General features: G+C 27.7%; 1 protein-coding gene and 1 long non-coding RNA gene across 4 annotated transcripts in view; one reads left to right on the top strand and one right to left on the bottom strand.

Annotated features, from left to right (window-relative positions):
* Positions 1 to 1870: 1870 nt before the first annotated feature.
* LOC123267636 overlaps positions 1871 to 13561 on the top strand; it is a 302887-nt gene continuing 291196 nt past the window's right edge. For 2 of the 3 annotated variants that reach the window (XM_044732362.1, XM_044732365.1), the window contains exon 1: positions 1871 to 2136. The gene's annotated coding sequence lies outside the window, so the exon portion shown is untranslated. The remainder of the gene's footprint in view (positions 2137 to 13561) is intronic. The other variant, XM_044732361.1, reaches the window with a different exon arrangement.
* LOC123267676 overlaps positions 5291 to 13561 on the bottom strand; it is a 51547-nt gene continuing 43276 nt past the window's right edge. The window contains exons 2-3 of the long non-coding RNA XR_006510098.1: positions 5680 to 5747; positions 5291 to 5603 (exon numbers count right to left, since the gene is read on the bottom strand). This is a non-coding gene — a long non-coding RNA (uncharacterized LOC123267676). The remainder of the gene's footprint in view (positions 5604 to 5679; positions 5748 to 13561) is intronic.

The following is a 13561-nucleotide window of genomic DNA, read 5'->3' as shown; positions in this document are numbered from 1 at the left end:
AATGTTTGTAATTACTATTTATTATTATTTTATAAGTTTTTATCAGAATAATAAAGTAGTTTGATTGATTTTTTTAAAAATTTAGTTTTCGCGGGAAATTTGAATTTTAAATTTTATTTTAAAGATTTAAAATAAAAATAATTATGGATTTAAAATTTTGGGGTAGTTTTTTAAATTTAATTTTATAAATTACTAATTGTCTATTGTAATTTTTATATAAAATTTATAAATTTATTTTATATTAATTTTTAAACTTTAAATAATAAATATTTAAATTAATTAGACAATTTTAAAGAAATTTATTTAGTGAAATAATAATAATAGTGAAATTAAAGTTAGCTGTCACTTAAGTTAATTAACCATTTTTTAATTTTTTTTAACAAATAAATTTGTTCTAAAAAATTATTTTTTTAAAAATGCATTTTTAAATTTTTAAAATTTCTACTTGTCAATTTTTTTTTCTAATTTTTTTTGCGTTAATTGTTACAAAAATTCTTAAAATTATTGAGTATCTGCTAAATTAATTTTCATTAATAATGAAATTAAAAAAATTATTTTTATGAAAAATTGTGGACATAAAAATTGAAAACATAAAATTATTATGATAAAATATTAAATTTAAAGAATAAATAAATTTATTATAAGAACAAAAAAAAACTTTTTTTACTGAAGCTGACAGACACAATTTTTTTTTAATTTTATAGCTGATTAAGTTAGCTGATATCTAAGAATTTTTAGAAGTTTTTATTTTGAAAAAGTTATTAAAAAAAATAAAAAAAAATTTTCATTTGTAAAAAACTTGAAAAACTATAAATGCAATTTTTTAAAAATATTATTTAGTTTAAATATAATAATTAAAAAATCAAGACTGTCGGCTAACTTTAGTATTATAAAAAATTTAATAAAAAAATTCCACACGTGAAAATTAAAAATGAGAATTAATTTAGCAGTTATTTAATAATTTTTAGAATTTTTTTTAAAGAATAAATTAGAGAAAAAAAGACGTAGAAATTTAAAAAAATTATAAATACAAATTTTTAATAATAATTTTTCAGAAAAGATTTATTTATTAAATAAAATTAAAAAATTATCAAGTGACTGTTAACTTTAATGTCATAAACTAAAAAAAAATTATTATGATATTAAAGTTAGCTGTCACTTGACCATTTTTTCATTTTATTTAACAAAAAATTTTTTCTGAAAAATTATTTTTAAAAAAATGAAGCTGATGTTAGCTGAAGATTGTCAATTGGATTTTTACAACAAATAAATTACTACTAAAAAAAAAAAAAAAAAAAAAAAACATTTAAAAAAAGGTAACAATAAATTTTTTCGACATTTACAAGTGGAATTTTTTAAAATATTTTTATTATAATAATTGATTTCTCGAAAAAAATCATAAAAATCATCAAATAGCTGACCAGTATTATTTAAAAAATTGTATTTTTAATTTATTAAATTTTCTAAATGTCAATTTTCTTTCTTATTTTTTTTATGCACTAATTTATTTATTAGAAAAATTCTTAAGATTATTAAATATCTACTAAATTAATTTTCATAAAATTATTAGTAAAATTTTTTAGAAGGATTTTTTTAATTGTAATTGACTTAAAAAAATTATGGCATTAAAGTTAGCAGTCACTTGATAATTTTTAAATTTTTTTTAACAAACAAATTTGTTCAAAAAAATTATTTTTAAAAAATTGCATTTTGAATTTATCAAAATTTCTACATGTCCATTTTTTTTTGCTATAATTTATTTGTTAAAAAATTTTTAAAATTAATAAATGTCTGCTAAATTAATTTCCATAAAAAAATTGACAGTTGTCGGCTAACTTCAGTATCATAAAACAATATATAAAAAATATTCCCGCGTTAATCAAACAAGAGCTTTTAATAGTTCGGTGGTTGGCTGTCGCGAACTTTTTGTCGCTAGTATCGCTAAATTCTCTATGGTGGAAAGTAAAAATGTTAAAATGTGGATGCTGTGTGCGCAGTGTATCGGGTGTACCGTGTCGCGTGCGATGTTTTGCGTTAAGTTGTTTTTATTTTTTTCCCTCGATTATTTAAATCCGGTGGAATAGAACAAAAACAACAATGACAGTGTCTTCGGGATAAATTATTTCAACAATATCGGTAAGTAACTCACGTTTGATTATCATAATAAACTTAACTCAAGTAATCAGTGACAAACTAACCCCTGACCGCAGTTTGATTCTTACTTTGTTGATGTTGATGTTGATAGGTAATTGTCGGGGACATTAGACTGACGTAAAAATACGCGGGAAATCCCTAAAGAGGAACAGAGACACTGATAGTTAATAAAAAGAATGTATGCCAAATTTGAATTTATTTTTTTTTCCGGTAAAAAAAAAAACATTTATTTTTCCTTTGAGAATTTTTATTCCAACTGCGCTCTGTAAAATTCAAGGTTTGTTTATTATTGTAATTAATTGAGATTTATTTTTAATGTATTTCGCAATTTTCGCTAATTAATTAAACTTTTTTTATTTTATGTTTTACCGCTTCCGGGTATGAAGTTTGAGGCGCAATTAGCTCTTATAGCACACAAAATTTATAGTTACATATTTATTTTATTTTATCACCGAGATTCTAATCGGAAGTATGCTGGAAGTTTAACAATAACGCAACGACGTGAGTTACAACAAAGGGTTTTATTTATTAGTTGTTTTGTTTCAATGCGATTGTCTTTGTTGGGATTTTACGGCTCGCTGGAGAAATTTTAATGAAAATTAGATTGTTTTACTCAATATCGAATTTTTATTCTTGTATTTTTGCTGGATACGTATTTTTTTTTTTTTTTTTTAAATAAAACTGAAGTTTTTTTTTAGGCTGATAGAAAAATTAATTTATTTGAAAAAAAAATTTTTTTGATTCAAAAAAATTATTCTAATAGATTTTTTTTGTTTTGAATTGAGCAGAAAAATATTTTCAAAGCAAGAAAAAATTTTTATAATATTTTTTTTTTAATTAGATTTTTTCGAAAAATCAAGTTTAATTTTTGAAGTACAATAGAAGGATATATCTAATTTTTTACATAAAAAATTTAGAATTCTAATTGAAATACTATAGATACAATATGGGAAAAAGAAAACTCGAAAAATTACATTATAAATAGTAATAAGTGTCCCGTCGTATTCAAAAATAGAAAAATTATAGTTCGAAATAACATTTTTCTAAATTCAAACTTTGAATGTTAATTTTCGGAGCTTTTAATGTAAATATTACATTCTACAATATAATTCTTATAAAATCCGTAATAATTACAATCTGAAACTGGAATTTTTCCAGTTTTCATTACGGAGCGCTACGTTACATTATATAATGTAATTTTTCTATTTTTCTTTTTTCCGTTAAAAAAAAAAAAACATTAAAATGCTTTTTTTTAAAAGTGTTTTTTTTTTTTTTTTTTTATTTTATACTCTATTTACAGGGTTAAATATTAGGAATTCACTTTTTTTGTAAATAAAATTTTACTTTGTTCCATAATAAAAGTTTTTGTAGTTATCTAAAAAGGCATTTATACAATTTTTTTGAAATTTATCTGTGATGACTACGAAAATCAAAAAATTTGGCTGAAATATTATAGCTACGAAAAAAATATCTCAGTAATTTTATAGAGCACAAAATTCCCTACAAGAAGGGGCTGAGATGTTTTTTTTTTCTATTTTTAATATTTTAGCCAGAATTTTAGTTCCAAGTTTCCATTTTTAAACTTAAATTTTTTTTTTAACGTTATTAAATTAATAAAATCAAAACTCTTGTTGAAATATCATGGATATGAAAAAAATATTTCAGTACCTTTTTTTTAGAGCACAAAATTTCCTACAAAAAAGTACGGCGATATTTTTTTCGTATCTTAGATATTAGACCCAAAATTCAAATTTTTGTAATGCTTACAGCCTTTCAAAAAAAAGTTTAAAATTTATTATAGGAATTTAAAATAATATTGTGGCCAAAAAATCAAAAATTCGAATAAAACATCTCAATACTTTTTTTATAGAGAATTTAAGCTCTACAAAAAAATACTGAAATGTATTTTTCGTATCTTTGATATTTCCGCCAAAATTTTAATTTTTCTAAAAAGAAAAAATTAGGACGACGGTTGACCCTCAAGGCCATCCCTGCAACTTCCCGCTCACTTTGTACTTAAGCGCTCAAAATTACACATTACGTTTTTGAGCTCTTCAAGCTCAAAATATGATACTTGTGTCATTTTGAGCTCTTCGAGCTCAAAACTCTCATAGCAGCTTAATAAAACACAACTTTTTGAATTTTCAAACTGCAATAACTTTTGAATGAATGAACCGATTTTCACGCGGTTGGCAGCATTCGACGCAGTTTCCGAAGCCTCATGAAGAATCTTTGAATATGAATTGATCAATCTAGGAATTTTGGATTAATTCCGAAAAAACACTTTTTTTGGTTTTCTTTCGACAACGATAACTCACGAACGAATCAACCGATTTCGACCGGGCTGACGGCGATCGACGTGGTTTTTTGATGTTAAGAGCTGATTAGTTTTTGGAATCGATCGGTAGAGCCGTTTAAAAGTTATTGAAAAAAAAACCACATTTCAAGAAAATTTTTTTTGTAGTTTTTTTGAGATTTCTCAAAATTTACCGGTTTGAATCGGTCCAAAATATATTCAAAATCTAAGTTTGGTCAAGCCCTTTCGAATGGCGCCAACCGCGAAGAAATCGGTCAAGCCGTTCAAAAGTTATAAGAGGGTCACACACACACACACACACACACACACACACACACACACGCGCGCGCGCGCGCGCGTGCACATACATACAGACATACGGACATCATCGCGGAAACATTCGGGGAAGCTTCTTAGGACCTCAAAACGTCGAGATATGATGAGAACTCGATTTTCGAAAACCGGTGTAAAACCAATAACTTCCCGATTTTTGAAAATTTTCAATTTTCTTAGCGGGAAGTTAAAAAACTTTCTGCAACTTTTAAAAAAATGACCAATTTTTCCGCAATCAGATAATTTAACTTGTAATAAAATTATCACTTTCAGACAGAAAACACCGTTTAAGTATTTTTACAAATCAGACATAATACCTAACAAATCTAACCTACTATATACAGCATATTCGGTGTAGCCTCATGCGATGCTCCAAATCCCCTCTCATTTAATCCGTAAATATGCAGCAGTCACCTCAATTCGTCATCAGAGGCGAATATATCCGCGCATTATAAATTATGCAGGAACACGATGAGTGCATGTTGACATCTCGGGTGCAGTTTGTCCATTATGGTTAATTCCGTATGAGGTTTATGTTTCCCATCATGCAGTTGGCATACGAAATCTTACACACGTGCCCCAGAATTTAATACCGGTCGCGATCGCATTATCGATGATTGGAATCGCCAATAAAATTAAAAATAATGTTATTGTTGCTGCTAAAAAATTCATACCTAAGTTTCTTTATATAATAACTTCCTACGCCGAGTTGACACGGGGTGAGTTTGTACAAGGAGAGAAGAGACTTTAAGCCTTTACTCAGCTGATGCCGGCGAAGAAACTTCCGTAATCCTTGTGAGCGTGTTAGTCGGCGTAGAACCTGCGCCAAGAAAAAGGAGATGATAAGAAAGAAGAAGAAGAGTCTTGGAAAGGATTCACTTTCCTCCGGATTTTACCTTTACATCTCTTCCGTCTTTCATCTCTTTCTGGTTTTGCTCCGAATGGCAGTTTCTAGGTCTGGTACCTTTTCGTTGACAAAAAAAAATAATTTTTCTATTTTTATTACTATAATTAAAAAAAAAAAATAATACATTAATGAAAAATTAGAGGTTAGAAGAAAAATAATAGTAATTTCGTATTATAAATTAGCAAAAATTTCTCCAACAGCCAGCCGAAAAAAATTAATTCCAATTAAACAGAACAATATTGAGCTATAATTTTCAATACGCAACTTCCTTTAAGGTAGATAGGAGATTAAAAAATAAATTGAGTTGAAAAATTTATTTTTTCAAAAGTTATCGTGTTTATCCCTCCATAAAAATTTAAAAAATCCACACCATGAGCCATTAAAATTATTTATTTCATGTACTGAGTAGATAGTATTTGTCCTTCCACATTAAATAGTATTAAGCGAGTAATCTTACATTTAGATTTTGTTTATTTCATGTCAAGGCACAGGCCAAATAGCAATTTCAATTACAGATTGATTACATACGGATAAATATATAAGGTTATAAAGGTGAGTACATAATATGATCATAGAAGTAGATTATTGCTTTCAATGATACGGTAAATATTTAAGATGCAATAAAGTAATAAAAGATAACGTAAAAAAGTAAAAATATAAACAAAGGAATACAATGTGATAGAGCTGACTTGATTCGATTGGATTTGATTCGTTCTGATTCAACTAATAATATTAAGACAGTAATAAAGAGGCTCAACCTTGAGCAGAATGAAAGTCCAAACTAATTATATAAATTTAAGAAATAATCAAACTTACTTTTGAAGACTTCTTAACTACTAGAATTCACAATAGGGTAGAAGTATCGTTTTTGGTCACCTTAGCACCGTTTTTGGCCAGTTAACATTTGAATTAATTTATAAAAAATTATAATATTACAACCATATTTTTGTTGAGTTTTAAAAAATTTATATTAAAACAAATTGAGTTTGTAATGGTTTATTAATATAAATTAATTTCTATCGTTTATTCGAACAATAAATGACCATAAACGGTACAGTGGCCACAAACGGTACTTCTACCCTATTACTTGGTAATTCTTCCCAAAGCTTGATCACTGTTACAATGTAGGAATTCTCGAAGTAGGATATAGTAAAATTTGGTATTTTGAAAGATGTGTGTTTTATACTCCATGCTATTAAAACTACACCAAAAGTAATAGTCAACCCATAATTTTCCTTATTTTACGTTCTATTGATAATTGTTATCTAACGAGCAGCTTTTTGTTTACAAATTGTTAAATGTTAAACAAAATTTGTCTGTACAAAGTTATTTAAGAGTTGGTTAATTTTTATCAATTAATATTTGGAATTGTTTTAAGTCAATAGATAAAAAAATAAAATAGAGGGTGATTTTTCGAAGATATATTTGTGTAAATTGTCGTGAGATTAAGTTTACTATATTTTAATTTACACAGAAAAAAAAAAACTTCTTGCACCAAGAAAATTTTAAAGAAGACAAAAGTTATTTCGGAGCAAGAAGAAATTATCTTGGCTCAAGAAACTTTGACTTCATTCATGACATTTTCAATCTTCCTTCATATTTTCTTGAGCCAAGAAAATTTACCCTTCATTCAAGAATTTTTTTTTTTTTAGTGTATGTATTTTAGTATGAGTGAAAGTAAAGTTTTGGTAGAGTTAAAATAGGTATTGCTGTGGGAATTGAACTTCAGTATTTTTCCCACAAGAATACCTTTTTTTTTACAGGAAAAAAATATTTAGGAAGAAAAATACTTTTTTTTCAGTGTACGCTAATGGAAATCAGGTATTGACGCACAATGTTGGTCTGAAGCCCATTTCCCATTAATTCGATGTACAACCCATCAAATATTGCACAAACTCTATTTGTAGGCATTCCTGTATAAACATAAACATAAACATAACTACTAAAAATGATAAATTTATAGCACAATCTGTATTTATTCTGAAAATTATATGTAAACATTTAATTTATGTATCTCCATACACGTTTTTACCATCTTGTTGCATATAAAGCACCGTACAACTCTATGTACACCTCTTTTTCTGTTTACACGTACTCCGGGCCTGTTTTATGGCATTTTAAAATAATGTATGCCTTAGATAACTTATTTTATATCTTAAAATCTAGCATATTCTTGCATTTTATTAATATTAAACAGCCGGGAGCCAAAATCTCTAATTCTGCTTCCACAATTCCTAATTCCTAATTAGTAATTCGTAATTAGCGGAGCGACCTTTTAGAATCTGACGGATTGACCGAAGCTTGTAATATTTGGTTGAAAGATCTGATTCCGTTATCACTAACGGCGTTACAAACGGTGGATTACCCCCAGGCGGAATCCTGGTGCTTTTCAATAACGCAAACTTCTCCGGGCTGTTTATCTACCGGTTCAACAATTTCGAGTTACGTTAATTAAAAAATTTATATTTTGTTGATAAACATCCGATTTTTTTACACTGATAGATATTAATCTATCAGTGTACCATAATTGGTAGTCGAGGAATATGTATCCAAAAAGTTGAGTAAGAATGAATACATATAGTTACCGTAGAAAAAGGTAAAACGAATTTGAGGTTTGGAGCTCAGCCAATTCTGCTAAGAGTTTACTTTCTGCTCTCTCACACATCTAAATCTTATTGTACAATTCTATCTATTAAAAGTTGTATGTTTGTTTTGTTCTTCAACATTATTTAATGTCTAGCATTGTGTTTTTTTTTTCTAATTTACTTGAGATATAATTATAACGCGTACCAGAATTTTTCACGCTCTATTTACAGAGTTAAACATTAGGGTTTCATTTATGTTGTAAATAAAATTTTACTTTGTTGTCATCATAAAAATTTTTTTAGTTATATAAAAAGGCATTTATTCAATTTTTTTGAAACTTATCTGTGATTACTACAAAAATTAAAAAATTTGGCTGAAATATCATAGCTATGAAAAAAATATCTCAGTACTTTTTTTATTGAGTTCAAAATTCCCTACAAAAAAGTGTTGCATTGAAAAAAAAGTTTGTCCTATCGCAATACGTTTAAGCATATGACTTATACAGATGGCGCATTTAACATGGGTATAAGCCATACACTTAAACGTATTACGATAGGACTTACTTTTTTTTCAGGGTGAGATTTTTTTTTATATTTTAGCCAGAATTTTAGTTCCAAGTTTACATTTTTGAACTTAAATTTTTTTTTAAGGTTATTGAATTAATAAAATCAAAACTCTAGTTGAAATATCATAGATATGAAAAAAATATCTTAGTACTTTATTTTAGAGCATATTTAATAAGATTGAATAACAGATACTAAATCATTTAGTAACAAACCTTTCATTACCAAATATTTAGTAATAGGTACTAAATCATTTATAAAAGCCCATTTAGTTCCACCAAATAAATATTTAGTAGTATTTAACAAATTATTTATTGGTACTCAATAAATCGTTTATTGGTATCAAAGAAATTAATTTTTTAACTAATTTAAGCGTGTAACCTACTTTTTTAGCTTAAAATTAATCAGAATAATTAAAATAAATAATTTTAAGTAAAAATATAAGGTATTATAAAGAAAAGAATCTCATTAAATTATATTTTTTTGTTTGAGACATTTATAAAATTAAAAATTAAACAAGTTTTTAATATATCAATAATAGACTAATTGAAAAATGTAAACTAAACTCCACTGAAAAAATCTGGAAAACGGTTGACCCTAAAGGCCATCCCTGCAACTTCCCGCTAATGGCAATGATACTCTATAGATCGCCACCTATTTCGATCCGATCGGCCGAGCCGTTCAAAAGTTATAAGAGGTTCACACACACACACACACACACACACACACACACACACACACACACACACACACACACACACACACACACACACACACACACACACACACACACACACACACACACACACACACACACACACACACACACAGCCGCACACACACCATCGCGGGAATAGTCAGGGACGCTTCCTGTGACCTTAAAACGTCGAGATCTGATGAAAACTCGATTTTCGAAAAACGGGGTAAAACCAATAACTTCCCGAATTTCAAAAAATTTTCAATTTTTTTTAGCGGGAAGTTAAAAAGACATAAATAGAAGTCATTGATTGGGAGTATGTGTGTTTTCAAAGGTTTGATAAATCTCCCAAAATCAAGCTTAATAAAATTAAGTCAGTGAATAGGTTATGGATCACATGAACATTGGAATTAAAGCATAGCCATCTACCGACAATATTTACCAAATAAATATTTAGTATCTGTTACTAAATATTATTTGGTGGAAATAAATATTGATTTCCGTGTAATAAGGCTTTGTTCATATAAAGAAATTATTTATTAAACTGTAACAAATAAATTGATAGGTACAAATTATTTTTTTCTCGCCCAAATAAATTAATAATAATTTTGTTACTAAATCAGTTTAGTACTCCGTACTGAATCCTTTCATCAGTGCACAAAATTTTCTACAAAAAAGTACTGAGATACTTTGTATCTTTGATATTTGACCCCAAATTTTAATTTTTGTAATGCTCACAGCCTTTCAAAAGAAAGTTTAAAATTTTTCATAGGAATTTAAAATAATATTGAGGCCAAAAAATCAAAACTTCGAATAAAACATCTCAATATTATTTTATAGAAAATTTTAAGCTCTACAAAAAATGACTAAGACACTTTTTTTTTGTATTTTTGATATTTTAACCAGAATTTCAATTATAATTACCTATAAGAATTCAAAGCGAGTTTTCGAAAAAGTGACAGACTGACGGATAAATGGATACGACGAGTCTGTTGGAGAGAAAATACATCTGTGTCGCTTAACCAAATGTGTAGATCAGAGTTGAATTGATATACAGGACTAGTGCTCTAACTCATGTTATATTGGCACAATTCTCTTTCCAGCACGTTACAAGCTTTCCAATTGATTTCAGAATATGTGATACGTGGAATTGCTGACGTCACATAACGTAATCGTGTTAATAAAAAAGGGACAGGGCTCAACAATTAATAATAATAATAGTAATAACAACAGTTGAATTCACATTGTGAGGTTTTTAATTTAGGAGTAAAAATGAAAAAAAACGTGTCCAGAATAACGCGTATACATTTTAGCGATACTTTTAAAATACAAATCGCAGTATGCCAGGTATAAATCAATTTCCTGGCCGGAAGCGAGAGAGCTGCGGCAGACAGTGGAACAGAACGCTAACGGGAAGAAAAGAAAAATAATAAAAATGTTATCGAGTTTTCTTAACCTCGATGATATTTTTCTCGAGTCAATTTCCGACTCGATTCCTCAAAGTTGGAAAAAGTTAACCGTCTAGTCTTTAAAAAAAAAATTGTTTTTCAAACCACCAGGATCGCGTGTTTTGCGTTAACAGGAAAAAACAATTATTTATGTACACTGAAAAATAAGTATTCTTCTTTATAAATTTTTTTTCTTCAGTAAAAAAATTGTATTTTTGTAGGAAAAATATCTAAGTTTTAATCCTTAAAGCAATACCTATTTTCACTCTTATCAAAATACTTAAATTAATATAAAGTAAACCTAATATCAAGATAATTGACACAAATATATCTTCGAACAATCACTCTCTATTTTAGTTTTTTTACTTTTGATAAATTTATTTCTAATGATCATTAAGGTAAAAGCCCCAATAGATGATCATGTACCAGTATATGATCACTCCATGTATTTGTATACCTATATTTATGAATATATATATACTAGCGGACCCGACAGATGTCGTCATGTACACACGTCTTAAATTTAGAAATTTTAGAAATGAGCTTGTATAGTTAAAAACATCATTAGTTAACAATATGCAACGGGCATTTTTCAATAATTAACATTTTCGTAAATATAAGCCCATTCTGATTTTATACTCATCAAGAGCTTTCATTTGAGTACCCACATGCATTTTTGATATATTTTATATATTTATATATTTCACAAATAACATATATATAAAATATATAAAAAATGTTATGTGGGTACTCAAATGAAAGAACTCGATGAGTGTAACATCGGGATGAGCTTATATCTTTCAAAACTTCATTAATTAAGAAATGACATTGTATCTTGTCAACTAATGATATTTTTAAAGATATAAGCTCATCCCGATGTTACACTCATCAAGACCTTTCATTTGAGTACCCACATCAATTTTTCATATATTTTATATATTTATATATATCATATATATGTATATATGAAGAATATATATCACAAATGCATGTGGGTACTCAAATGAAAGCTCTTGATGAGTGTAACATCGGAATGAGCTTATATCGTTAAAAACATCATTAGTTAACAAAATACATTATCATTCGTTAATTATTAACATTTTCATAAAAATAAGTCCATTATGATTTTTTACTCATCGAGACCTTTCATTTGAATACCCACATGAATTTTTTTATATATCTTATATATATGATATTTATAAAATATATGAAGTGTATGTGGGTAGTCAAGATCAACAGAAATTTATAAATAAAAAATCTATTAAATAAACATTTTCTCGTGGACTAAATTGTGAATCTAAACCATTCTAGAATCCACCGGAAGACAGACAAAAAATTTCATTAAAATCGGTCCAGCCGTTTAGGAAGAGTTCAGTGACAAACACACGCACAGAAGAAAATATATATATAAAGATTAATTTTGAGATTTTTTTTGTAGAACGAAAATTCATCCTTATTTTATTTATTTTAAAAACTCCGAATGCGGATGTTTTTTGGAGTGAAATTCGAAATCACTCCGCAAATAAAAACTCCGGATTCACTCCCTACGCGTAGTGATTAATTACTTCACTCCGGAACTCCGAGTGATGGGAGTGAAATTCACTCCCGATTCACTTCGGATTTTTTGCAGTGTACACGGGAAAAAGAAAAAGAGAAAAATTACATTATACAATGTAACATAGCGCTTCATATAAAAAACTGGAAAAATTACAGTTTCAGATTGTAATTATTACAGATTTTGTAAGAATTACATTGTAAAATGTAAATATTACGTTGAAAGCTCTGAAAAATAACATTCAATGTTTGAATTTATAAAAATGTTATTTCAAACTGCAATTTTTCTAGTTTTTTATATGAAGCGACGTTTGTTACTATTTATCATGTAATTTAGCTTTTTTCCGTGTATTTTTGGGTATTTATCAAGAGACAAACACGATAACTTTTGAAAAAATATATTTTTTAACTCAATTTATTTTTTAATCTCCTCATCTACCTCAAAGAAAGTTGCATATTAAAAATTGCAGCTCAATATTGTTCTGTTTAATTGGAATTAATTTTTTTCGGCTGTTTAGAGAAATTTTTTGGACATTAAAGATGGAATTTTTGTAGGTACTATACCAGTTTCGTTACAGTAAAAATATGTATTTTTTCTGTAAGAATACTTGCTCTAACTTTGTATTCTATGGGGAAAAATACTTTTTTTGTCAGTATAATAAGCGGAGTTTAAATATGAATAAACTTCAGGATTCATACATGAGGTAGCAGATTCATACATGAGGTAGCCTATCGTTCAACCGTACAAGTGACATTGAGTATACATCGATGCGTTACGTTATTCAGCCATCGAAACCAGTAGATGTAGATGTTCAGTATTTACCAGTTATATATACGGCATGTCGTGGTTCAGCATCACCGGGATAGGATGGATGTTCCTCTCGGTTCCGGTGATATTATGCATTCGATGAGCGCGTAAACCAAACGCGTTTACCTATAACAATCGTGTCCATGCCGCGACATTGCTAACGATCTATACGTGGTTCATGTTCCACTGCAGATTTTATGCCAAGAGATATTATT

The sequence above is a fragment of the Cotesia glomerata genome, linkage group LG6 (genome assembly GCF_020080835.1).
Source record: "Cotesia glomerata isolate CgM1 linkage group LG6, MPM_Cglom_v2.3, whole genome shotgun sequence".
NCBI classification, from domain to species: domain Eukaryota; kingdom Metazoa; phylum Arthropoda; class Insecta; order Hymenoptera; family Braconidae; genus Cotesia; species Cotesia glomerata.
Note: the sequence above shows the minus strand (reverse complement) of the source record. Positions and strands in the feature narration are given on the sequence as shown.